General features: G+C 35.9%; 1 long non-coding RNA gene across 1 annotated transcript; it reads right to left on the bottom strand.

The window, feature by feature from the left end:
* Nucleotides 1-617: 617 nt before the first annotated feature.
* On the bottom strand, nt 618-26,213 carry LOC137039076 (uncharacterized). Its single transcript, XR_010897585.1, has 4 exons — nt 24,696-26,213; nt 20,321-20,404; nt 3,434-3,614; nt 618-736 (listed from the first exon to the last, which is right to left on the bottom strand). It is a non-coding gene; the product is annotated as an uncharacterized lncRNA (long non-coding RNA).

The raw sequence follows: 26,213 nt of genomic DNA, 5'->3' as shown, positions 1-26,213 counted from the left end.
TTTTCCCCACAATTTGTAGTGTGCCAACTTTTTTGGAATACGGTTTGTTTTCTTATTTAGGCCTATATTATATTATAATAATAAAATCATTTATCATTATAATAATTTTGAGGAAATTTTAAAGTGAAGGACATTTTAGAACAGTTCTGAAGGAATTTATTACTATATAATATAATATAATATAATATAAAATATCATAAAATATATACATTTATTTATATAAAATAATTATGTAAATATATAAAAATGAGAGAAAATGTTTTTAATTGCATTGATTTAAAAGGATATAATACCCTCCACAAATATTTATTTACCACCATGCTAATACATTAATAAATTAACATTATTACACATTAACAATTTGTTTCAGATAATTCAGAGGTTGCTCTTTCATAGATCAGGATAGTTAATGGAGGTTTTTTTCCTGGCCAAATTTGCCCATTGGCCTCTGTCCATCATCATGGCCTCCTAATCATCCTCACACACACACACACACACACACACACACACACACACACACACACACACACACACACACACACACACACACACACACACACACACACACACACACACACACACACACACACACACAATGACTGGCTTCATCACTCTGTCTCCTCTCCACCAATCAGCTGGTGTGTGTTGAGCGTTCTGGTGCAATATGGCTGCCGTCACATCATCCAGGTGAATGCTGCACATTGATGGTGGTTGAGGAGAGAAAGGCTCCATTTAACTGTAACAATAAATGTCACAAGCTTGGCTTTGACACAAATGGCAGCCAAATTATTATTATTTATATTAGCATAGCTCTGTAGCCAATCGACTCATCAGTGTCTGTTTTTTTTCTGTAAAGATGTTTATGAGAAACTAAATAACATCATGAATCCATTGTTCAAGGTGTAACTTCATTCTTTGGCCAGCAGAGGACGCACCTTCACCACATCTGAACTCTCTGTCACTCAACTCAAATAATGACATCATCGGTATCATATTCATCCTATCATGTGTACAAAGAACATGAGGTAATGCAGAATTATGCAAGGGTTTGAGATGTCCGTTTTGCAACAAGGGGTCTGATGTTTCCTGATGTCCTGTAACCTGACATATGTAAATCAAAGCAATTAACTAAGGAATGGAATATTATCATTCATAACAAAATGAGGCACTAAACCTGTCTTTTACTGTAGTTCGCTTTTTTGTAGTTTGACTTCTTTTGCTTCTGCAAAATGAACAGGGTGCAAAAGTATACATATGACTTATGGCTTTGAGGTCATCAATATGCAAATATAGCCTACTGCTAAGGCTTTATTATTGTTATTATTACATTAGGTAATTTAGGTATAAATAAGTCAAATAAATACTTCTCACAAAAAATCTCACAAGCTTATGATGTCTTGCCTTCTCATTTAGAGAGTCTCTGTTTACGTACAGCCTTACTTCAGTCAAATTATTATTATTTTATATAAAATTGTGATTCTGATTAGTAAACTTATGAATATATTTATGAAAATATATTGCTAAGAGCTGACCAGAAGAACATTAAGCGAATATGACTGACTCGTAGGTCCTTTGACACGTGATGTAACAACCGCAAAAATAATTGGTTAGTGTTTTTAAAATTTAAACCCAAAGAAGTTGCACTGCTCACAGATTATCATAACTGATGTATTAAACTGCCTTTCAAAAGTTTGGGTACATTTTTTAAAAGAAACTAATACTTTTATTCAGCAAGGATGCATTAAATTGATCAAAATCAAACACTTTTATATTGTTACAAAAACTAGTTTAAATAAATTTTTGTTAATTTGAACTTTGTATTTATCAAAAAGTCTCATGGTTGACATTTTGACATTCAAAGTTTCAACATTGATCAGCATAGAATAGGTGTGTTTGTCTTAAAGCGGCGCTGCACAGACCAAGTGGTGTATGACATCCAAGTACAGCGAGAGCAATTAGAGAGCAGAGAGCTCGCCCCCTGTACCCTCATCCATTATTCCCTACATTACTCCATTAATATAGAGTAGACCACTTGAAGGAGTGAATGAAAACGAGTGAGGGAATTCTGACACTGTGTGCATTATGGGTATTCTCTAGCCATTAAGAGTGCATCGGTTGCAGCGTTAGGTGTAAAGATACTAAGTAATTAGTTACTGTAATTTAAAAAAAAAAATCCTTTGAAAAGTAAAGCAAGGGATTACTCTTATTTTTTCTGTAATTTAATTACAGTTACTTCTGTTGTAACTTAACAACTGTTTAAGACTGTAGAACAATTATATAGTATATACTACAATAATGAAATTTATATCAACATTTAAAGTAACTTTAAAGTGCATGTTTTATGTATCCTTCTCACATGTACATTACTTTGGTCAGTTAATAAGAACAATATATGTAGTTTTATATTATTTATTTGAATTTATTATAAGAATCATTTCCTTGAATCACTTAACTGGTCAAGGATGATTATAGGATTTAGAAAGTAATTAGTAATAAGTAATTCAATACTTTTAGGAGAGAGTAATTTGTACATAATTAATATAATTACACTACTGAAGATGTAATTAGTAACTAGTAATTCATAACTTTTTTAGAGTAACTTACCCAACACTAGATTTGTTATTGTGGTGCATTAGTGCGGATTGAATGAGTGCACTCGGTGATGTTCACTATGTTTTCAGACACAACTAATTTCCTGTGGCAAACGTGACACTGAAGACTGGTGAAATGCTGAAAATTCAGCTTCACCATCACAGGAATAATTACATATAAATTACATAAATTAAAATAGAAAACAGCCATTTTAAATAATATTTCATGATATTAAACTACCTTTTCCTGTATTTTTGATCAAATAAATGTAGCCTTTGTCAGCATAAGAAACTTAAAAAAACATTTTAAAAATCTTACTGATTCCAAACTTTTGAATAATGTACTATTACATTATTTTATTTCAGAATCTGACACTCCTCAGTTCTTGTCTCATGGGACAGAAAACTGTTCACTGGTTACACAGAATCTCAGTCATCTGAGTTGTTTGCATGGGAAGTGTGCTTCCTATTTCAATAGAACATACATCAAGGAATTGATATGATATTTATGATACAATCTAATGCTCATTTGTGGGCAGAAGGGTACAAATTAAAGACAAGTAAAGATGTACAACCTTTTTGCCAAAAGAAACATGTCTTACCTATCTCTTTGAGCTGTATCGTAGAATTAAATAGCTTTGCATCTGCCAAGAAAAAGCTTTCATTGTGAATTTCTATTATAACTTATAAGTTGTTTTTGAAAAGCACTGCTTGTGGTTTAATGAGACTCTGTCCTCTGCTCTACTTTGAAAGACAGATAAGACGCTGATACTCAAAGGTTGCCTGAGTTTCCACTGCAGTGGGAATATGTCTGTCAAAGCAAATAGACAGCTGGCCTGTACCTCTCATCCATCAAGAGCTGCCACGTCCACTTTGCACATCTTGATAACGGGGGAATTAACAGCAAGCCCAGAGATCAATGCATTATTTAAGAGGCGGCGTGCTGATTGGTGATGAAAATGAATGAAGAGCCCGTTCTCTCTGCCCCCGTTTTGGTGTCCCTCAGGTATCTTCTCACAAATCCTGTAGAGAATGTAAAAAACACGCTTTTGGCTGGAGAGATTTGAGTGATTTTAATTCATTCCTTTTTTTTGACACATGATCAGTAAAGTATCCATGAAGGTTGTCCTAAACATCTTAAAGGGGTGGTTCGTGTTTTTTTCTAGGCTTGGATGTGTTTATGGGGCGCAGTATAACATGTCTTAATACTTCTTCTTTTTTTAAACGCTGTATTTTTCTTATATTTGACCTTTATTCCACACCGCTGTCTCCATTGTCCTTTGAACGGCTCATTTGCTTCCTGCTTCTATGAAGCCCATCCCTCTGAAAAACGCAATGGTCTTAGATTGGTTAGATGGCCAAATGTAGATTCATGTATTTTTATTGGCTGAAGTGCCAAGCACAGGTTGTCCTGAAATGCCACACCCCTTACCATTACGGGCAGAAGTCACATCTGCGGTGACTAGCAAGGGTTTATGATGTCACCAACCCAGGAAGAAGCTCGTTGTAGTCCAAACCGGCCGTTTTTGTAATAAACGTAAAAAAGCATAAACTTTAAGAGACAATATCTCCATTTGCATTGAACTTTCAGTGCTGTAACTTTGCAGATACTGTTTATGCTCAAGCAGCAACATTACACACTAACTAAAGTTAAAAAAGTGAAATCGCATGCAACCATCCCTTTAAAATCAGCTTTTAAGTAATTTTCTCTTAGTCAACAACATCAAAATGTATCAATCCATCATCACAATTTATGTTTCTTATATAATTCCTAATATTGTGTTTGGCCCCTATTTGCTTTCATTTTCTGATCCATCAAGGCATAGACTCCACCAGGTCCCTGAAGGTGTGCTGTGGTATCTGGCACCAAGATGTTAGCAGCAGATCCTTTAAGTCATTTAAGTTGTAAGGTGGGGCTTTGTGGCAGGGCACGCTTTGTGGCGGGGCGCATTATCCTGCTGAAAGAGGCCACAGCCACCAGGGAATACCATTTCCATGAAAGTGTGTACATGTTCTGCTGCCATGCTTAGGTAGGTACAACCCGATCACATGTAAATGCGTATAAATAGTACGAGTCTGCAATGTCGTGGAATGTATACACCAAAACTAATTTTGCCGTGCATATGATACGCTGTTTTTCACGTGCATATGATACACACTTTATGGTGTGTATATGACACACTCTTGGGTAGGATTAGGGGGTTTGGGTGGGGTGTTCGTATATATAATACGCCATAAAGTGCGTATTATATGCACACGAAAAACAGCGTGCCATAGACCCGCCAAAATGAGTTTTGGCGCATACATTTCCAGACATTGAATAGGGGTCAGCATGGGCACCCTGACTGGTCTTCAGTTATACGGTCCCATACCCAACAAACTGCAATGCATAGTGTATTCTGACACCTTTCTATCAGAATCAGCATTAACTTCTTAATGCAATTTGAGCAACAGTAGCTCGTCTGTTGGATCAGAGCGCACAGGCCAGCCTTCGCTCACAACGTACATCTATGAGCCTTGGCCGCCAATGACCCTGTCGCCAGTTCACCACTGTTTCTTTCTTGGACCACTTTTGATAGAAAATTCTATCAAAAATTCAGCTTTGCCACCTAAGAAATTTAATACAATTTGAAATGATATTCAAATATAAAACAATGATCTTAAACTGTAATATTACTGTTATTACTGTATTTTTTAAAGTACCCATTAAAAAGGGGACTTAAACATCTTAAAATCTGTTTGCATGTTGGTATGTGTTTGTCAACTGCATCTAAATGCATTTATAGATCTATAACAAGTTCTATATAGGTTGCTGCAATGCACCGCAGTGACCTTACCTCTAATCAGAACACAGACCAATGACACTTCTGATGTCTCTTTGTCCTCAGTTAACATCAGGACACACACCGCCCTTACTGTCATTTTAGCTCGAGTGGAGCAGCACGTCTTCTATGACCTTAAGGAATGACCCTTACGGTGATGGTCCTCAATGGGCATTTCCCATGAGGGGCTGGAGAGATGAAAGGCTGTGTTCTTAAAGAGAGATTAAACAGGATTTGATAGGCAGAGCAGAACAGCTCCTTTAGTAACTCTGGGAAAAGACAGAGAGCATTTGACGGGGGAGCAGGGAAACAGATCCATGGGGCAACTCATTTAAACAGAAGCACGCAGGGCAAGGATGCAGGTCCTACTTCTGCTGTTTGGATACTGATGATAATGATGAGCCCCCAAAAACTACATCTAGATATAGTTCAAGTTCAAGTATTTTCTTTCCCTGTCATTGCAAACATTCTTGGCTGACATACTGTATATATATATATATATCCTAAACTCAAAGTTTGTACTGATTTTGTACTTGTTCTTAACTTGAAATATTCAGGTTATCTCAACATAAATATTTTGCTATAACAAACTCATTTAGAAAATGCCAATTTGCTAACATGGTATAGCATTTACTGAAAGAGTATAGCAATTTAAAACGTCTAAATTTTCCTGCTCTTAAACAAGCATCATGCATCACCATGATGGCAAAAACTCCTTCAAAAACCCACATTAACATAAACTCTTCTAATTCGCATAACAAAACATTAATCACTACTAAATCTCCCCCTTTACATTAATCTTGCACAAACATCATATAACACTTAATTTTAGTATTTACTCTGTCTTTCGAGTGCCATAGGCAAAGCATGCTGGGAAATGAAAAAAACCCCAACAGTTTCAGTTAAACTAAAAGAAATGAGTTAGTGTAAATGAAAGGAAATGAGTTCATACAACTCAAATTGAAAACAATGAAACAGTTCAGTTTACTTGAAATATGTCAGTGCTGTGAACTTAAAAAGAAGAAAAGTTCTAAATACTCAAAACAGGTAATTTAACTGAACTAATTTGTTTAATTTAGGTTTGTGCTACTCAAACTATTTATTATTATTATTATTATTATTATTATTATTATTATTAAAACTAAACTCTTTCTAAAACTGAATAAAAAGTTATATGTGCTATTTTCTGCTTCTAAATTACTGTATGTCTAAAAGTGAGTTTTTCAGTGCATAGTCATTCTAGTTCTAAACTAACACATATTTCAGAATTTCTTTGGTTTTATCCATTGTTTTTGTCAATGCAACGAAAGTCAAAATTCAATCCTAAATTCAATTAAATTTAAAAAGTTCATTTTACAAAGCAGGCGAGTCTCTTCAGTGAGTCTGGACTAAACCTCTCAATTCATATGGATTCGTTTTACGATCTCTTTATGAACTTTTTAAAGCGTCAATGTGTCTCAATAGAGGGACAGAAATCTCTCAGATTTCATCAAAAAGATCTTCATTTGTGCTCCAAACAAAAACTTTACGGATATAGAACGACATGAGGGTAATTAATGACAGAATTTTCATTTTTGGGTGAACTATCCCTTTAAATGTTTCTGTTTATTTCCTATTGTAATGCTGGGGAGGCAAAAAGACAGGCAGAGATGGATCTATCTTAGTACAGGATGATTTATTAAACAAAACAAGAAGAAACCAGGAAACACAGAGAGCAGGAACACAAGCATCTACATCAAACAACTAACAGAGAACAAGAGAGACACAAGGGATATTTATACACAAGGCAGACAAGACACACCTGAACATGAAAAACTACAGAAGACACTACAAACATGGCACTCAGGACAGGAAGTATAACAAAAGTCCATAAGACAAATATGGAGAACTAGTAGAGATAGACCAGTAATCAGGTTCACTCTTTACTAGTTATACATTATTTTTTACAATTGATTATTGGTATTGTTATTTTTCCCAATAAATGGCATCATTCAGTGTCTCTAAATAAAATCCCCCAACAGTGGTATTCAGAGGTAAAATATAATGTATTTTCATAAATATGGCATAAATAACAATAATAAAAAATATTAATAGTGTTCATTTTAAAATATTCATAATTTAATTTTTTTTTGTGCCAAAAAAGATAAATAATGTCATATTTAAAAATTGGTTCTATATTATTTTATATATGCTATTATTTTCTTAATTATTTAATTAATCGCTTGTTTAAACTTTAAGCGAAATCTAAATGGCTGTGTGTGTTGATTTGATCGGGGTTAAGGTTAATGCAGAAAACTTGCATTGGCTGACTGGCTGAAAACCGCTTGGCTGTAGATGTATGATTTATGTGTGCTAGCTTTGCTAATACTGTACCATACTTTTAGGTATTTACTCATAGTGTTAAATGTTACCTAATGATTCTTTGATGGCATCATTTAGCTGATTGTATTTGACCAAAAACAAAAAAAAACAAAGCTAAAAAAGACAAGAATAGACACATGGACAGGGATTCAATCCAAACACCCACAATACCACATTTCATCTCCTGAAGTTTAAAATCACAGTCGGAGACGGTGTGGGTGGCTGCTTTCAGATCATAACGATATTCTGATGTATATGAGGCCAAGAGGTAATTATTCTTTTCCTTTCTTTCTTTTTTGTTGTTGTTGAAAATGCGTGTTTAGCGTGAATTCTTTGTACACTGCAAAATCAACCTGCAGCGACAAATTTAAGATTAAATCATAGAAGAAAAAAGAAAAGGTGTGGGGTGTGAGTGGGACAGCTTGAAAGATATTCAAATACATTTCCTATCAAAAAGAATTTGTAATGACTCCCCCTCATCGGAATGCCATCTCTGCAGGGCTGGTTTCACTCCCCGCTCAATATTCAATATGGATATGTGTGCAAGTTGTAATCATAGTGCGGAGGAATACTGCAAAGACTTTCACCTTTAAAAAGTGCAATTATGATGCAGCGCTTTTGGTGGAGTAGGCACAATTTGTGCACTAAAATAAAAGAAGAATTCTACCATTCATACAGTATTGTTCAAAATAATAGCAGTACAATGTGACTAACCAGAATAATCAAGGTTTTTCGTATTTTTTTTATTGCTACGTGGCAAACAAGTTACCAGTAGGTTCAGTAGATTCTCAGACAACAAATGAGACCCAGCATTCATGATATGCACGCTCTTAAGGCTGTGCAATTGGGCAATTAGTTGAATTAGTTGAAAGGGGTGTGTTCAAAAAAATAGCAGTGTGGCATTCAATCACTGAGGTCATCAATTTTGTGAAGAAACAGGTGTGAATCAGGTGGCCCCTATTTAAGGATGAAGCCAACACTTGTTGAACATGCATTTGAAAGCTGAGGAAAATGGGTCGTTCAAGACATTGTTCAGAAGAACAGCGTACTTTGATTAAAAAGTTGATTAGAGAGGGGAAAACCTATAAAGAGGTGCAAAAAATGATAGGCTGTTCAGCTAAAATGATCTCCAATGCCTTAAAATGGAGAGCAAAACCAGAGAGACGTGGAAGAAAACGGAAGACAACCATCAAAATGGATAGAAGAATAACCAGAATGGCAAAGGCTCAGCCAATGATCACCTCCAGGATGATCAAAGACAGTCTGGTGTTACTTGTAAGTACTGTGACAGTTAGAAGACGTCTGTGTGAAGCTAATCTATTTTCAAGAATCCCCCGCAAAGTCCCTCTGTTAAAAAAAAGGCATGTGCAGAAGAGGTTACAATTTGCCAAAGAACACATCAACTGGCCTAAAGAGAAATGGAGGAACATTTTGTGGACTGATGAGAGTAAAATTGTTCTTTTTGGGTCCAAGGGCCACAGGCAGTTTGTGAGACGACCCCCAATATGGGCATGTTTCTCCTACTATGGTGTTGGGCCTATTTATCGCATACCAGGGATCATGGATCAGTTTGCATATGTTAAAATACTTGAAGAGGTCATGTTGCCCTATGCTGAAGAGGACATGCCCTTGAAACGGTTGTTTCAACAAGACAATGACCCAAAACACACTAGTAAACGGGCAAAGTCTTGGTTTCAAACCAACAAAATTAATGTTATGGAGTGGCCAGCCCAATCTCCAGACCTTAATCCAATTGAGAACTTGTGGGGTGATATCAAAAATGCTGTTTCTGAAGCAAAACCAAGAAATGTGAATGAATTGTGGAATGTTGTTAAAGAATCATGGAGTGGAATAACAGCTGAGAGGTGCCACAAGTTGGTTGACTCCATGCCACACAGATGTCAAGCAGTTTTAAAAAACTGTGGTCATACAACTAAATATTAGTTTAGTGATTCACAGGATTGCTAAATCCCAGAAAAAAAAAATGTTTATACAAAATAGTTTTGAGTTTGTACAGTCAAAGGTAGACACTGCTATTTTTTTGAACACACCCCTTTCAACTAATTGCCCAATTGCACAGCCTTAAGAGCGTGCATATCATGAATGCTGGGTCTCATTTGTTTTCTGACAATCTACTGAACCTACTGGTAACTTGTTTGCCACGTAGCAATAAAAAATATACTAAAAACCTTGATTATTCTGGTTAGTCACATTGTACTGCTATTATTTTGAACAAGACTGTGTGTCTAATCTATGACAATTAAAGCTTAAAAACTAGTGTGTCTGACTAAATATATTTATTTTCAATTTTTCATGGTTTAATATTTTACAACATATTTTGAATAAATTATTATGAATAAGCAGTCAGTAAACAGATTAATGCTTACAAATCAAAGTCTAGCCTTTTTCTATTTTTATTTTTTAAATCATTGGTTTGTACATTGTTTATTGTCCTGAAACCAATCCGTGCACAAATGCACAAATATATATATATATATATTTTTTTTATTTCATTCGCAGCCATTTTAAAGTCTGGAGTCCAGTATAGACAGGCGTAATGTACTGTAGGTGCCTTATTATGACAAACTATTTCACAACCCTCTGGAAATCTTCTGAAATCATTTGATTTAACAGCACTTGTAGGAGCTAAATCTAAGCTACTGAGTCGTTTTGGTCCTAGAGAAATTAGGTTGACTCACTTTCTTGCTTTGGTGTTATGTTACTTCATCCATAAGAAATGAGAAGACATTCTTCCGTCGCATCACCATACACAGTTTATTGGCTCCACAAACACCACTGTGAATAATGTCCAATTGAATACTCAATACATTCATCAATGATACGTTCAACGCTTCTGCAGTCAAAACCTTTTTGCCCTTCTGGGTCAAAACACCTTGCCAACAGCATAAGGAAGGCTACCTACTGTATATACATTGATATATTGATAAAGTTCACAGCGCCAGTCAGTGGTCAAAATGAGAGTAACATCACCTTTTCAAACACATTTAGGCAGCTACAGTATTTTTTTTTTTTTTTTTTTTATAATTCAAAATGTTCTAGCAAGTGAAATGTTAAGGCCCCCAAAGATATGTGCCAGCAAACAGTAAGAGAATCATACATTTTTAATTGTTAATTAATTGTTGTGTTCAATCAATGCATGCCTGCAGCTAACATGAAACATACTCAGAACTTTAGTTAACGTTCACGGTTGTTTTAAGATTATTTTGCTTACTCCACTGGCAGATCATGGTCTTAATTTTAAGCATTTTCCCCCAAAACAAGACAATTACTTTTGCTTTTCTAGTAAATGCTTCTTGTTTTAAGAATTTTTAGACGTTTGGACTAGAAACAAGACAAAAATGCTAATTAAGAAAAGCATTTTTTTGCAGTGCAGTCCAAAAGCATGACGTTTCCACCCCCATGCTTCACAGTAGGTATGGTGCAACTCAGCATTATTTTTCCTCCAAAGAGTTTTTACCAATAAGTTCTATTTTAGTTTCATCTGACCATATGACATTCTCTTCTGGATCATCCAAATGCTCTCTAGCAAACTTCAAATGGGCCCGGACATGTACTGGCTTAAGCAGGGGGACACGTCTGGCACTGCAGAATTTAAGTCCCTGGTGGCGTAATGTGTTACTGACGGTAGCCTTTGTTACTTTGGTCCAAGCTCTCTGCAGGTCATTCCACCCATGTGATTCTGAGATTTCTGCTCACCGTTCTTGTGATCATTTTGACCCCATGGGGTGAGATCTTGCGTGGAGCCCCAGATTGAGGGAGATTATCAGTGTTCTTGTATGTCTTCCATTTTCTAATAATTGCTCCCACAGATTTCTTCACACCAAGCTGCTTACCTATTGCAGATTCACTTTTTCCAGCCTGGTGCAGGTCTACAGTTTTGTTGCTGGTGTCCTTTGACAGCTTTTTGGTCTTGGCCATAGTGGAGTTTGGAGTCTGACTTTTTGAGGTTGTGGACCAGTGCCTTTTATACTGATATTGAGTTCAAACAAGTGCCATTACGGTAACGAGAGGAGCCTCTTGAAGTTGTTAAAGGTCTGTGAGAAGACTAGCTTTTTTGTAGGTGACCAAATACTTATTTTCCACTATAATTTGCAAAAAAAAATCGATGTGACGATGTGATTTTTCTGGATTTTTTTCTCATTCTGTCTCTCAAAGTGTACCTATAATGAAAATGACAGATCTCTCTCATCTTTTTAAGTGGAAGAACTTGCACAGTTGGTGGATGACTAAAAACTTTTTTGTCTGACTGTAATTACTTTGTGACTACTAAATAAAAGTATAGTCTAGTTGGTATGAATGTGTGTAGTATGAATGTAATCTGGACATACTACATTTGCCAAGTTGTCATTATCATGTGACCTATCAGCATTAGTCTTTCCCTCAGCCTCATGGGATAGTAAAGTGTCCATAGTTTGCATACATCAGAAACTTGTCAGAAGAAGGAGGTCTTCCGGGTGCTTTTTGATTACTCATTAATGAGTACTGTGAATTTGGAGATCTTTTCGCATTTTGTTTTTCGCTTATAGGGAAGTATGTGATTTGGGATGCAGCTAAACTGTTTCTGGTTGTCATAACAGGTGACAGGTGGATGTCATTGCTGTCAGATCTTCAGCATGGCTCTTTTATAGAGGAAAACACTTGACTCGGCACAAATTCCTAAATGGTCCCGTTGACTCATTTTCTTGACAACCAGGCAGTGTTTAAGGGATATAGATTAGTCTGTTATGAGATGTGACTGCCTCTCTTACACACTTTAACAAATGTATGATTACATTCAATAGCGCTTTGCAATTTCATTCCGTTTCTTCAAAGGAAGAGAGACATATGGGAAACAGTTGCCTGCCAGTGAACGGCCACAACTAGGCTGATTTTATTTGTGATCTTTCTTTTAGATTAATTCATAGCTTTTCCTCTCCCGCCTGTCAGGTCAGGGATTAGTTCTTGTTTTGTGTGTGTGGGTTCTGCATTTGTCTTATTTTCCTTTTCAAGAAAATGTGCTTTCAAGAACGCTGTGGAAAATGGAGTGCTTTATGTAATTTTTTTGAGAGTTTTTAAAACAAGGATGAATGTTTCACCTAAAATCAATCAACATGTCTTATGAGATTGAATGGAGGTACAGATCGATGAAAAAAGAAGAGAAATAAATGAATTATGAGGATCTCAGGGAATGTAAAATTGGGTAAACGAGTTGTAAACTACAGCCTGCATTGCCTTAAAATGTTGAGTTCATTGAAATTAAACATTTTAGTTAATACAATAAACATTTTTGAGACTTGACAACCTTTATTCAAATATTATTCAAATATTTTGTAAGCATATTGGGTGATGGTGTGTGTTTTATTTGTGATGACAGTGAAATTGTGCTATTTAAATGATATGAAAATATTTTATGCTTTACATATTTTACATATTTTATGTGGTTTAGATACAATAATATTTTGAGTTTCTATTTATTAAACCAATTTCCTTCATTGTATCAAATGTTTTATTTTAATAAACTCTAAATTTTAAGGCAACTAGGTTACTTATTTTTTAAAGTTAAACCAACAATATTTTTTTGTACAGTGTGGAGGTCAAAATGCATTTAGAAATGCAAAGTGATATTGATCAAAATAGACTTTAAATGTGAATATGCAACTTAGTATGTATGCATTTGTGCACTGTTAATAGCAATAAAGCTTGCAAGAAAATGTAGCTAAAGAGGTAACACCTGTGCAACAAAACTATATCCCACAATTCTCTGCAGCCATAAAAGAACAAAAACTATTAAATAAAACTTCAGTAACACACCTTAACTGCACACCAGTTGCCATTTTTTTTATTGCACTAGACTAGTAGTATTACAACTTCCTGTCTTTCCAATTAAATAAAAAACAAAAAAAAGACAAAAAGATTAAAAATATGAATTCAGTTTTTTGGCTGGACCATCTTTAAAAATGCAATGTATAGCAAAGTATGAGGGAGACCCACCTGCAATAAGGATACAAATATATTTTTTCCCATTTATGTCTTTTTGTCTTTGTAAAATTAGACAAGCACTACTTGAAATCCTTCCTTCAAGCAACAGAATCAGTGTGGAGGAAAGTAACAAACTGAGTTTAAACCTGGGGCAAGAAGTCTAGCAGTTTCTCACGGCACTGCTGGCGTTCGGCACTCTGTTTGCTTGCCAGCTACAGCAAACATTGATTGGCTGATTAAGCACAAATTGATTAGCAGGCTCTCATTAGCATCCTATTAGCAATGACCTATACCTAGCAAGACACACCGCACTCTGACTCAAATGGATTAACAAGCACAACAATCCCGCCACAGACAGAAAATCTGTGAACACTTCTCTAAAAGCAAGAAATCGATGGATTTCACATTATTAACCCCCGACGGACATAAAACAGCGCTCTAATGCCGTATCATGGGCACAAAGACCCATTTTAATATTTGCATTTATTTACATTAACAATAAGCTGGCCAACCTCTCTGCCCTTGAATCATTCCAAACACACTGCATGGCTGCTATTTCATTAATACAATCCTTTCTATCAACAAACAATGTGGCATTTATTTTCAGCAGAAGGACGAGAGCAATGTACCAGGAGTATGCTGCATTGCTTTTGAATAGATAGGCCTCGGGACTTTAATTTGAATATATCTAATAAAACAAATATCAGAAGAACAACAAGACAAGGCTGATATTTTCATTCGCTCGGAAATGAAAGCTCTAATACGCAGAGGGATGACAGGTCAGGCAGTCGGCTTTTGCTAATGTTATTATCTGTGAACATCTTAAAGAGCTCCATCCTCCCAATAGAAACATACACTTTTTTAAAATCCTATGAAATGGCTTGACAAGCACAGTTTTCTGTCCAGTATTTCCCATTTAAAAAGGTTCTAAAATGAGGCTGCAAAGTTCTGTTTTTCTTCTTAATTGTGCATTAAGCTATTTATGAACACCGATGTTGGTCTGTGAAATCAACCCAAACAAACACTCCACTCCCTTCATTGCTCTGCCCCCAAAATACACAAACATGCAATGCAAGAGTGGATGTCTTTTATCTGAAGCAAAGCAAAATAATGCTTCTCAAAAAATAAAGTGAAGATGACACAAAAAATGAACATATAGTAGGTGTATAACGGTTGGTTGTTAGTTGCCAGCATGACACATCTCCAAACAAACAATGACATTCAAACCTGTTAGCTAACATTACAACAACAGCATATCTGGGTTCTGTGAAACATAGCAAAACTTTTCAGGCCTTCCCACTTAGGTCTTTCCAGAGCTAGAAACATTTTCAAATATTAACGCTGATCCTATATTTTGTGATATTCCTCTGACATTTTCTCTTTTGTAATGTCTCTCAGCCATCTCTCTTTCTACAGTCTTTCTTCAAATCAGGGTTGCCAGGTCAACAAAAAACACCACCCAATTGCTACTCAGCTTCGCTAACCAACTGAGATCACAGTCAAAATCACATTCCAGGGGACAAAATAAAAAAAAATCCCCTGATAAAATTTGCATTCCTAGGGCCAAATATCACATTATTGGGGTGGCTCCAACCCGTGGACATGTAAAACAGCCCGTGGCAACAGTGTTAAAGTAGCCCAATTCTGCAGGAAAACCGCAGACTTGACAACACTGCTTCAAATATCCCTCTTGCTCACTTTCTCTCCTCCCCCATTATGAGTGGACACGCCCCCTACTACTGATTGGATACAAGTGTGTTGTGCTTCTTGGTCCGATCCACCTTCAACAGCGCTTCTCAAAAATTGCTTACTGCACCTTTAATTGATAACTTAGCTAGTAACTATTAAGCTCGCCATAAATTAAAGGGTTGTCACATCTATGGAATTTACCATTATTGATCCAATAAGAAGCCTCCGAATTTGTAAACAGAAGTTGCAGAACAGTCATGGGTTAATTTTTGAAACTTATTTTTGCCTTGCGCAACTACAAATACATTTGATCCCCCAAAGCGATCAGCGTATCCGCTGAAAATCATGCAGACATTAAAATTTCAAAAATCGACACCCAAAAAAACGTCAGATTTCATAGTGAGATTGCATTGGCTCTTGTATGTCTTGTGACAATGCATCATTACGTCAGCTTTGATTGCAAAATGTCATTGGCTCTCGTATGTCTCGTGACCGATTGCGTCATGCTTACACTCTCAGAAAAAAGGTACAGTTCTGTCACTGGGGCGGTACAGACTAAGGTACAAAAGTGAAAAGATACATCTTTGTTCCTTACTAACCCCTAAATGGTACATAATAGTACCTTAAAATGTACATATCAGAACTTTAGGGGTGTGTATTAGTACCTTAAAGGTACATAGTAGTACCTTTTCGGTTTTGTACCTTAGGGTACCGCCCCAGTGTCAGAAATATACCTTTTTTTCTGACAGTGTAAGAGTCAGGTGTATCATTTGAATGAGATATGACTGAGTGTGTGTGTGCGTGCCTTTACGGAATGGTGGGACCATCATTTAAGCGGTTAAAACATTAAGATTCTGTTCTTTACACGTATGACTTCAGAGGACTTGGAATGAAATATGAGTTAATACTTTTATACTGTTTTTGGTCATTTTTTTGCAATAAATACTTGTGATTGTACTTTATTTGCCTGTAATGTGTTTTATAATGTTTAGAAGTGGGTAGGTTTTGGGTAGAAGCTGGGTTAGTTGCACCAAAATATAAAAGTAGCCGATATTCATAAAATCATGTCTGCTTAATGCAAATAATTAAATGCATCTTGAACGCACTTGATGTAACACAAACAACTGAACTTAATGGAGTACCCTTGCGTCGATATAGTGACACCTAGGGGGACCTTTAACGTTTTCCTTTTGGAAGGCACTTGCTTCAGTTTTTGATGCCCTGGAAGTGAGAAAATATTTGCAGAGCCTCTGGGTGCAGAATGAGTCATTAATCATTTTTGTCTGTTTCCTGGAAAATTGGTAATTTAATATTTTAAAAGTTTACTTTTAGGAGAACACTAACATATTGAAAACAAAAACAAAGTCAGATTTCATCTATAGAATATCATCTTCATTTTCTAGTAATTACTGAGCCAGTATATGAAAAATAGTGACTCTTGTTATAGCTAGTGAGATTTAACTCAAACCGTCAGAATCACAGAAGAAATGAAAGATCATTTTATGTTTTAACTGCAGATGTCGATGCAGAGCCAAAAAATCTGTAGTGCACCTCTAAGATGACAAAGTTCATTGGAATACAGTTTCATTATCAAACCTCTGTTATAGCCATGGTCTGTTTGAGCTTTTTACTAATGCAGTTATTTATATTATGACATATAAAATATAGTTTATCTGACATTTTTTGTGTGTTAATTTTCTATCTTGGGTCCCACTTTATATTAGGTGGCCTTAACCACTATACTTACATAAAAAAATAAGTACAACTAATTGTGCTCATATTGTATTGCAAAACAATTTTGCTGATATTGAGGTGGGATACGGGTAAAGTTAGGGACAGGTGTGGTGGTGTGGGTATGTTTAAAGGTGCACTATGTAGTATTTTTGCAGTAAAATATCCAGAAACCAATAGGCCAGTATTATATATTTTGTTCAGTTGAGTACTTACATTATCCCAAATGTTTCCAGCTATTTGTAAATTGTGAGAAAATTGCTATTTTAACTAAGGGCCGGGTCGTTTCAGCATAGCGTTTGAGGTGTCAATAGCATCATACCTGCGTTACCCTCGGTTTTATTCTGCAGAAGCGCTTTACTCTTAGCAGTGTGAGCATGTCACAGCAGCGCCGAGTGAACGCACAGAGTAACGTCATAACATAATTTTAAACACACTTAAATGTATCTAATATGATAAACAGAGCTGCTTTACCTCATGACCGGAAAAGCGGAAATTGCAAGCGCCCATCGGCTGTGTCCCGTCATAATAAAAGTCCCGCTGCTCGCGAGCTGTGTGTGTCTAACAATCACTCCAGCGGCCGTGCTCAGCTTCACAACACTCGGTCCTGCTCTGCTTTACACTACAGTAACATCAATAACCGCATCTATCAACATGATTTCTGCCCGAGTCCTATTTTCCACCAGCTGTGAGGTGAAGACCACATGTCCCAAGAAACTGCGCTCACACTTGGCGTCATCAAACTACGTCTTTGTTTAGAATAGGCGCCCTCCAGTGGACTGAAAGTTGCATAGTGCACTTTTAAGGGCAAGGTTAGGTGTAAGTGTCAACAGTGTAATTTTAAACTACAAAAATGAATTACTGCTGTCATTGTGCAAGTCATTTTTAAGATGTACACTGTAAAAAACTTAATAATAATAATTCTGGTCACATCTAAATTTTTTCATTAGTCATATTGAATTTTTTTGTGAATTAAATTGCATCAATTCACAGAGATTTAATTTGGCCAACTGAAAAAATTGTATGTGATCAGTCACTAGAAAATTTTTAACTGACCTGAATTTTTTTTACAGTGTAAGTACAATGTAAAAACATGTATGTACACAATAAGTGCACTGTATCAAATGATACATTTAAATGTTAGTACATATAAGGTAAGGCCACCTAATATAAAGTGGGTCCCTAGCTTGTTTCTAATATGAAAGTTAGAAGAAACTTTTAAAGGGCTAGTAATCAAACGATATGTTTGTGTATGATCTGAAATAACAAGGCTTCATTACAATATCATTCTGCAAAACCTAAAACCTTCAGAACCTTTAACGGTTTCGTAGGGGTCAGCTCTAATCCTCATTACCCGTATTTATGCAAAGCAAACATCCATTACGTTTTTTTTCATGTATAACCTTTAACTTAAACCATGAGTAATGCTGGCACTACTTTTGTGCCTGGTTTCTGCGTCTTGCGTGTTCAACTTTAGTGCATGAGAAACTTCTCGCCATCTGCGATAAGCTGTTAAAAATTCTGTCAGTAAAAGTGCTAGAGTTTTCGAGCATCTGATGCATAGTAGGTCTTGTTACCAGTTCTAGTGGGTGGTGATGCAACATGCCAAGAGGGTGAGCTCCATAATTTCAGAGCAAAGCGTGAATCTTAGTTGCCGGCACACATCAGTGACACATCAGCGCAAAGCGACGGTTTGATGCCAGAGAATCATGCGAATAGATTCGTGTGTGTGTCTGTTCTTGTAAATAATGTTTAAGCTGTCTTATACAGTGCTCTCAATTAAATATATGCATTAAGAACAGTGGATTTATTGTGAGATTTGCCCATTGCTACTTTGAACATACATGTTAATAGCTGGGATTTCAAACACCACTGAAGCAAAAGCTAAAGCTCCATTAAGTGAAGAGAATCAAGCGTTCACACAACGGCAAACATAACAGCTAAAATTTTCAGGTGGATACCGCAAACCCATAGGCATTCGGCACAATGCAGATAAGATGAGCAGGGAACAGATGGAACGTGGATGTGGCCTGTGCCTGAACATGGTGCCGATGTACGCACCTCCTACATAAGCCTGAGACTGTTAGCATGGAGATCTTCCAGAAGATTCTTGGCATCAAGAGGATCTAGTCACCATCTGTCTCCCAGGACAACCTCCCAACATAGACCTTCCCCGCCTCCCGCCACCCCTGTGCTCATCAGCAGATATACGCAGACGCCTGTCAATGAAATTCACCGGCCGTTTGTCTTGGGTGAGCAAATATGACCATAAGACAATTCTATTTGGATCATCTGCACCACCTGTTAAGTCTATGAAAACAGATGACGGCACTGTATTGTTAACTGGAGACGTGGACTTTGCCAGACTTGTGTGAATCAACAGGAAGAATTACTAAATGCACACACAAACCATAGCCAGAAATGAGGCCATTGATGAAGAACACAAAACAGGAGTGAATTCAGTGTCAGTGTGAATGCTTCAAACTGTTCAGTACCAACATTATTCTAAAATGAAGAAGCCCAGTTTTAGTTTGTTCTTAAAGGGGTGATGAATTGAGAAATCAACTTTCTCTTGAGCTTTTGATATATAAAAGGTCATGGTAATATAAGGATATCCTGTAAGTTTCAGAGCTGAAAACGTCCTTGTTAGTCAAGGAACAGCTTTTATAGACACCAGGCTAAGAAAACGATCCTGTTCACATCCGGACGTCATCGACTGATGAAACACCGCCTCTACAGAATAATAATAACGTGTAATTCAGTAGCCCCGCCCTCCGACTCATGGAGCTGTTCAGCTCGCGCTAGCCAGCAGCAATAAACATGCCGAAGAAGATAGCAAGATATTGTGGAAGAACACAGTCGCTGCATAAGCTTCATTCGGATCCTAATTTTAGGAATGTGTTTGAAGTTTATTTTTAATGATGTTCCAGCTCACGTTGGGATATTCACTTAATTTCACTGCGGAATCGTTTGTAAACCAATCTCAGGTCGATGCTTGATTTGCAGACATTTGATATTAAAACACAATGCTTATTCTTCTATATTAGATCCACACTTATGTGAGTAAGACATGTTTTTTATGTGATAGTATTGCACTGTTATAGATCGTTTTGATTATGTGTACGTGTCTAACAGAACAGAACATACCTTTAGCTTGCTGGACTCAGACACGTATGGGCCAGGGCTCGCAAAGCCCATGTGGTTCACGCTTATATCCACAGATCCTGCGGGCTATGTAATACAAAAATAAAAGTCCAATCAATCGCGGGTGGATGAGAAATAAATCATTGTGTTTGTTTGAAAAAGACGTACTTGAATCATTCCGGTTGCCACTTTCAAATCAATCCCTCCCTCATGTGAACTGAACTGACAGAAGAGCAGAAGCTCATTAAATATGCAAATCTTATCCAATCCTAGCGTTGTGCGTTTACTTCCAAGTCTCCAGTGCGTCACGCCCATCAAAACCCAACGTTCAGGAGAGAGCCTCAAAACCAGTGTAGAAAATAGCCTATTACTTATTAGTTATGATGTTTTTGAATGTAAAAAACACACAGACATCATTAGTTGACCTCAGACAACAGTATAAAAAAAAAGCCACTTCATGAAACATTAAGCCAGATCTAAATAGTAATAGTAAAATGCCCAGTCTCCAATTATGTTATAGTGACTGATCCCATCAAATTTTTCAGTTTTTCACAGAATTTCTGAGTTGATGCAATTTAATTCACAGAAATTCAGTTTGGCCAACAAAAATGTTTTGATGTGATCCATCACTGGAAAATTTTCAATTGGAGACATGATTTTTTAAATATTTATATATATATATATTTATAAATATATATATATATATATATATATATATATATATATATATATATATATATATATATATATATATATATATATATATATATATATATATATATATATAGACCCACTTTATATTAGGTGGCCTTAACTACTATGTACTAACATTTTAATCATTTGATATAATGCACATATTGTGTACATACATGTTGTACTTACATTTAAAAAAATAACTGCATGTAATTACGTCTGTAATTAATTTCTGTAGTTATATTTGTAATTACACAGTTGGCTCTTCCCTTACCCATAACCCTACCCTTAAACTGACCCACACCACCACACCTGTCTCTAACTCTACCCGTATCTCACCTCAATATCAGCAGAAGTGCTTTGCAATACAATTTGAACACAGTAAGTATACTGTACTTAATAATAATAATAATACATATTATTTAAAGGCGCCTTTCTCGGCACTCAAGGACACCGTACAAAATATAATAATACATTTAAAAACAGTAAGATAAAAAAAATAAAAAAAATAAGTAGATAAAAAAGAATAACTGAAAAGCATGTGACATTAAATAGAATAAGCAGTTTGAAACAGATATGTTTTGAGGTGCGATTTGAAGTGAGAGAATGAATCGATGTTTCTGAGTTGCAGTGATAGTGAATTCCAAAGTCGTTACTTATTTGTTGTTGTAAGTACATAGTACTTAAGGCCACCTAATATATATATTAATATATAAGTTTATCAGTTTTTATATAGTACCACAATATTTAGTTTTATATAATAACATATTAATATTTTTGATTATATATGTTTTTTTTGGGACATGATCTGCATAAATAGCTATACATTGTGATGCATTTAAATGTTTTTATCTTTAGTTGTAGATGTATATATTTAAAAACCTGTTTAAAAAAACTAAATTGCTAGCAAAATTGTGGTTATATTTCAGTAAGTGTTTCAAAGTTGTTGTTGTTTTTTTTAAAGGTGGCTGCAAAGTTACCATGAAGTAAAGATGGCAGGCAACATCCATATTGCACTTCTGTGGCAGAGTGCTTGCCGAACAACTGCCATTGAGATGAATGGGAATGCTAATGCTAACAGATTGCTTTCCCCAGCTATATCAAACCACTTTGGCACAGTTTCCGCTGTTAAACCAGAGAAAATCCACTGGCACTGAAATAAATACAACAATCATGCCTTAAATCTGCACAGTACAGCTGAATATGAGTGTAGCCCTCCTTTTGCAGCCTTGGCAAATTTACACTGGGGACAGGACAGGAATACGCAAGGCACCTGGTCTTGAAATCAATCATTAGCATGGGTCGAGGGCGGTAATTAGGGGTTCAGGAGAGAGCGTGTGGGACGAGGTGACGGGGAGCAGTTAATGAGGCCACGGGCTGGGGAGGGTGAACGGACGGCACCGCGGGAAACTTCACACACGCGGCGTGAAGAGAGAACACACGCCGCAATTATAAGGCACAGTACACAAACATACGATTCAACACCCAAGGAGGTCAGGCTGAAAAATGTGCTGTAACATAGATGACAGTCTCACAAAGTCTTGAGAACTGAGGTGCTATTTTTGTTTTGGAAGTAAGGCAAAAGAATTGCCTATCCTTCTGTAAGACTTGCTTGTCTATTACTTCATGATATTTGATTTCTGAGAAAATGAATAGTTGTTTTATTGTAATGAGTAATGTTGTTTTGTTGTTTTAAATAATTTGTTTAAAGGGAAAAGGCCTATGTAGAGACCCGAAATTAACACAAATGAGAATTGTGCTAAAATCTTATAATAGGGTTGTAATGAAACCCTCACATCGCGATATGATATTATTGAAATACTCCAAGACATATGGTAAAAGGTTAACAAAAAATGTAGTGTTTATTTACATGCTAAATTTACATTTGTGGTGGAAATGAATTGGTTTAGGCTTAGACTTTTTTTCTCCCACAGTAATTTTCATTTTGGGTGAACTACAGATTGTCACTATTCATGATACATATTGTTACATTTTTGTATTGCGATATATTGTGACACGGTCAGTGTTGGGGTAGTTACTCAAAAAAAAAAGTAATTAGTTACTTCTGTAAATTGTAATGAGATAACTTTACTAGTTACTGCATTTGAAAAGTAACTTCACTACTTATTACTTTACTTTCCCATTTCTTAGTTTAGAGTGTAGATACATAAATGTTTACAAAATGGCATGTAAAACCATACGAAAGAACAATATCCATGTCTGCACAAAGAAATATGCCTCATGTAAAATCCACAAACAACAGGATAAAGTAGTTAACACAGGCTTTGGGAAACATGAGAACAAAACTCTTCTCCTGAGCAGCTTTTTATTAGATTCATGGCACACACACACAACAATTAAGTGGTCAATGAAAAATATAAAAATAAAGGTCACTTTATGTTTAAGAGAAAGAATGAATGTGATTCAAGGCCAAATCTTGCAGATAAAGTTAAAAACGAGCTCATTTAAAGGGTTAGTTCACCCAAAAATGAAATTTCTTTCATTAATGACTCACCCCAAAGTCGTTCCACAGTCGCACCAGGAGCTACGTCTCTCAAATCGATCTCTATGGCAGCGGTGCCCAGGCAAGCACACACGCGGCGCATGCACAGAGCACTTACATTTACATTTAATCATTTAGCAGACGCTTTTATCCAAGGCGACTTACAAAAAAGAGGAGAGTAATAGAAGCAACGAAACAGACAAGGCCAACAACCTGTAAGAGCTGTAAGAAATCTCAATTAATTAGCACAGTACACATTTTTTTTATTTATTTTTTAAATAGACATCTACAACAAAAACTCACGTACGCAAAATGCCGAACACTGGATTTTGATAGCTATCACTTAAACAGATCAAAACTTCACACACAGGCAAAAATGACTTGGGTAACGCACGAGAGCGCGTTCCTATAGCCTAATAAAGTAGTGTAGTTACCGATATTTTTAGTGAAATGCTTTACTTTACTTCGTTACTCAAAAAAGTAATATTGTTACTGAAATGTGTTACTTTGTAACTCGTTACCCCCAACACTGGACACGGTATATTGTTACACCCCAAATATGTCATTTCTTTCTGTATGTACAATATATTTTTAAGTTTCATATCTTTTTTGTTGCTGTTTATGCCCAATAGGGTTTGTATTTATAGTTTGAAAGCTTAGTTTGTAAATGTATGTATATTGGATTCTACATATTGGATATTCTGCTTTATTTTTTGAAATACTAAAATAAGCTAAACTGGCACTATATGAGCTATTAGATCTTGGCATCTCTCATAAAAATGCCTAATTGTTCAACAGTTTTAATAGCTATTAGTGCATACTAGAATGATGTAGTTCTCTTTGGTTATTAACCACACATTTTTGTTGAATAAATACAATAATTTAACTAGAATGGATGAATTTGGTTCATGCGTACACCGCAAACTGATACAAAGTTTACCAAGTAGTATATGTTTCGTATAACATTTAGTACCATGCCATACCATAAAAGTACAACCGTATTTCTGACAACAACATTGTACTGTTTACTAGACTAGAGGATTGAAACATTGAAAACAATAATATTTCCTTAACCCTGGTAGCCTCTCTCACCTCTGAATTTAGAAAGAATACAAAAACGCTCCAAAGAATGAAGCTTGAAGGCTTATTAAACCTACTAACGTAACAAAGACTGAAGCTCACCAACTGTTTTCGGGAACAGATGCTCTGTTAACTGTGGAGTGATGAGTAGGTGTATGAATTAGCCCTTGAGTCTCACTTTCAGTTGGAGAGAGAAAGAGAGAAATGGTGTGACTCCAGCACGGCTGCGGAGGCATTCGAGACTTCTCTGAGTAACTCGACTCAAAGCCTCACACACGCCAGCCCGAGTGGGATCTGAAGGCAATGATGATTTTCACTTGATCAAAGCGGATCATGAAAAAGCGGCACAGCTCCAGTTTTTTTCTTTTCCAGAAAAGCTCAGAATATAAAGTAAAAGTGAGCCTGCTCATTAGGATTTTCAGCAGGTTTGAAAATTCAGACAATTATATATATGGTTTAGGATTCAGATTAATGCAGCTCTCAAAGCAGCACTTTACTGATACTCTATATTCTGTATGGATTATCTGTCTTTTCATATTTAATATTATTTATATCTAAACTCCATATTTTTATATAAAATGATTAAATATGTATACTGAAGAAGTTAACATAAATATCATTACATTTTTCATATATTTTTATGAAGTGCCAGACAGTTTCGTTTAGATCCTACTAGGCTGTTTTATAGGCTGAAAGCTCTCAGCATACATTAGTACATTAAGATCACAGTCAGCCCTGTAGCTCCAGCTGATGTAATTCAATTATGCTGAGGTTCAAATGAGAATATACGTGGCTACATAAAGATCAAATTCAAATAGCTTAAATTAATGTGTATATAAAAACATAGCAGGTCTTAGCTTTCAAAAATCACTTTCCTTCTGGCACTGATGGCCAATGTGAGTCTCAAGTTTACAACAAAATATGTTCAATAATTCAAACTTGCATGTACAGTGTGTCATTTTAAAAATGAAGCTGTGTCAGACGAGGTAAGAAAACAAAAGCCAACCTCCCATGCAAAGCCTCATCGAGAACCTGTCACTTTGTCTAAATCTTGCATGATCAAAAAATGAAAAAGCAACTGTGATTTCGGGCATCATACATATCTAAAAATGTACTCTAGACTGCAATACATTTTTAATAAACTGCATGTACAGTTTGCATTTTTGTGCACTGGTTTCTGAACTTTATACAGGCACAGTTTAAAGTAGAGAAGTTTCTGCTGACATCTGCTGATTTTTTTTCCATGAAATAAATCATGACCACACACTGCGCATGCATCTTTCAATTAAAGAAACAGATCTAAAAACAAAACTAACATGTTTTTAAAAGAATTATGAAGCAAGATATAGAAAAACAAACAAAAAAAGTTTATTTAAAGGTCAAAAATGGACAGGTGTGGCCAACCTACAACATTAAAGATTAAGACCTACTTGTGGTAGATAGCCTTCTGGCAGATTACATTCTTAAACACATCAGCATTTAAAGGACAACTCCGGTAAAAATATGAACCTAGGGGTAGTTAACACATGGTTACCGAGTAGATCATTCATTGGGATGCGTTTTCATGAAAATCTAATGTAAAGAGTTTTATCTCTAAAAACAGATGAGCTTTTAACACTT

The sequence above is a fragment of the Pseudorasbora parva genome, chromosome 13 (genome assembly GCF_024679245.1).
Source record: "Pseudorasbora parva isolate DD20220531a chromosome 13, ASM2467924v1, whole genome shotgun sequence".
Classification (NCBI taxonomy): domain Eukaryota; kingdom Metazoa; phylum Chordata; class Actinopteri; order Cypriniformes; family Gobionidae; genus Pseudorasbora; species Pseudorasbora parva.
Note: the sequence above shows the minus strand (reverse complement) of the source record. Positions and strands in the feature narration are given on the sequence as shown.